The 2006-nt window shown below is 35.6% G+C and overlaps 1 non-coding gene across 1 annotated transcript; it reads left to right on the top strand.

Annotated features, from left to right (window-relative positions):
- The first annotated feature begins 1049 nt into the window (after positions 1-1049).
- On the top strand, positions 1050-1121 carry TRNAP-UGG (transfer RNA proline (anticodon UGG)). Its single transcript has one exon. It is a non-coding gene; the product is annotated as a tRNA-Pro (tRNA).
- Positions 1122-2006: the final 885 nt, after the last annotated feature.

Here is a 2006-nt window from a genome sequence, read left to right as displayed (position 1 = left end):
GATAAATTCCAACAAATTCCATCAAATCACCTTTACCCTTCGTCGTAAACCTACTGACTGCCCTACAGTTTCATTTAATGATGTTATTCTTACCCCTGTCGAACTAATCCGCTACCTTGGACTACATTTGGACAAACGATTAACCTGGAATCTTCACACAAGACTGAAAAGACAGGAAACTGCACGTCTATTTCGACTATTACAGCACTTACTAGACAAAAGGTCTAAACTTCCCACACATAACAAAAGACTGATCTACATGATTGTAATAAGGCCAATCTGGACATATGGAGTTGAGCTTTGGGGCTCCACTAAACCTTCGAATTCCTCTCGTATCCAATACTTACAATCCAACATCCTTCGTAAAATCCTAAATGCTCCCTACTTTGTCACAAATAAAATCATCCACAAAGACCTTAATGTTCTCTATATCACAGATCTAGCCCGAACCAGATATCACTCCTTCCATTATAAACTCCCTAACCACTCATATCTAGTTTCTAACCTTGCATCCTCTAACCATTCCTGACAATCCTCCGAGGCGCCTGAAAAGAAGATGGCCACGAGACCAGCTAATGTCAAATGTCATTAGAGTGCTACCAATGGGTAGTTTTTCTACACGCCTGTAACACTCCAATTTAACTTAGATCAGATTTATTAAATGTATTATAATGTACATTTGTAAATAGCAATAAATAAATATTTAAAAAAAAAATCATTGAATGGCTTTCGATTGGTCGCTTCCTATTCAGCCAAAAACCTGACGCTTAAAATAAACACAAAATCTCAATTTTCTTGTTTTCTGTAGAGGGTTGGACCATGATCATTGAGAATTTTATTGTTGCTCTTGAGGGCCTTTAGTACCGGTTTAAATATTGGCCAAAATTCACGGAACACCCCATTATATAAACATATTTATCTAATATACCGACGCCGAAAATTCAAAATAATATTGGAAAATAGTATACATATTTTTTATTAAACAACAATCGGTCAACTATTCCAAAATAAACAAAAAATATTTTTTTTAATCCTTTCTCTTTTAAGAAGGCCGCTTGGTCTAGGGGTATGATTCCTGCTTTGGGTGCAGGAGGTCCCGGGTTCAAATCCCGGAGCGGCCCATATAATTTTATAATTATTTTTTGAAAGACAGGATTTTCAGATTTTATTCCCATTTAAACCATATTGATAATATTTTTGATTAATTTAAATCAATGTATTTTTAAATTTACCCTGAAATGAAAATTTCTATCGAAAAAAACAATATATCATAGAATCAATTTTTTGAAATTTTAATAAACATCTTAGAAAGGCGTTTGGCCTCGAATCGTGTGATATGTACTTCAATTGTACTTGAATTTCCAAATGCCTTATTTCATTAAGTGTATTTTAATGTGTGACTCACACAACAACACATACATTGGATCCTTAGGAAGTGGATATAATATTACCGAAACATTCAATACTTAAATACTATTGTATTTTTATTGTGACCCGAAAGCAGCAAACGAAAGAAGAAATCAGAATCAGGGAGATCACATTCCAGCCAAACTCCAAAAATTTCTGCCGAGTCTGCAAAGACACCTGAGAAAGGGGGTTATCGTGATGAGAAACTATGCCTCTTGTCATTAGCCAATACTGGACGCTTTTGCTCAACCGCTGCCTTTAATTGTTCCAACTGGGCACAGTATTGATGGTCTGGTTGGGTGGGAGGAGCTCAAAATAAAGGACACCTTTCCAATCCCACCAAATGCACAACATAACCTTTTTTGGATGTAATCCTCCCTTTGGAGTCGTTAACGGCGAGTCACTTCGTATTCCCCAGGACTTTTTCTTCACAATATATATATATATATATTTATTTGGGTGCAGGAGGTCCCGGAAATTATTTGTTCTGACACAAAATACATCCCCTAGACATAAAAAACAGCAGAAAATAAAGTAGTAGATCACCTGCTAGCAAATGGGTATCCTCATAAACTTGTTTTTCAATTACTAACAAAATA

This window comes from Halyomorpha halys, unplaced genomic scaffold (genome assembly GCF_000696795.3).
Source record: "Halyomorpha halys isolate HHAL.00 unplaced genomic scaffold, Hhal_1.1 Scaffold961.1, whole genome shotgun sequence".
NCBI classification, from domain to species: Eukaryota; Metazoa; Arthropoda; class Insecta; order Hemiptera; family Pentatomidae; genus Halyomorpha; species Halyomorpha halys.
This window is presented reverse-complemented; position numbering and strand designations above follow the sequence as displayed.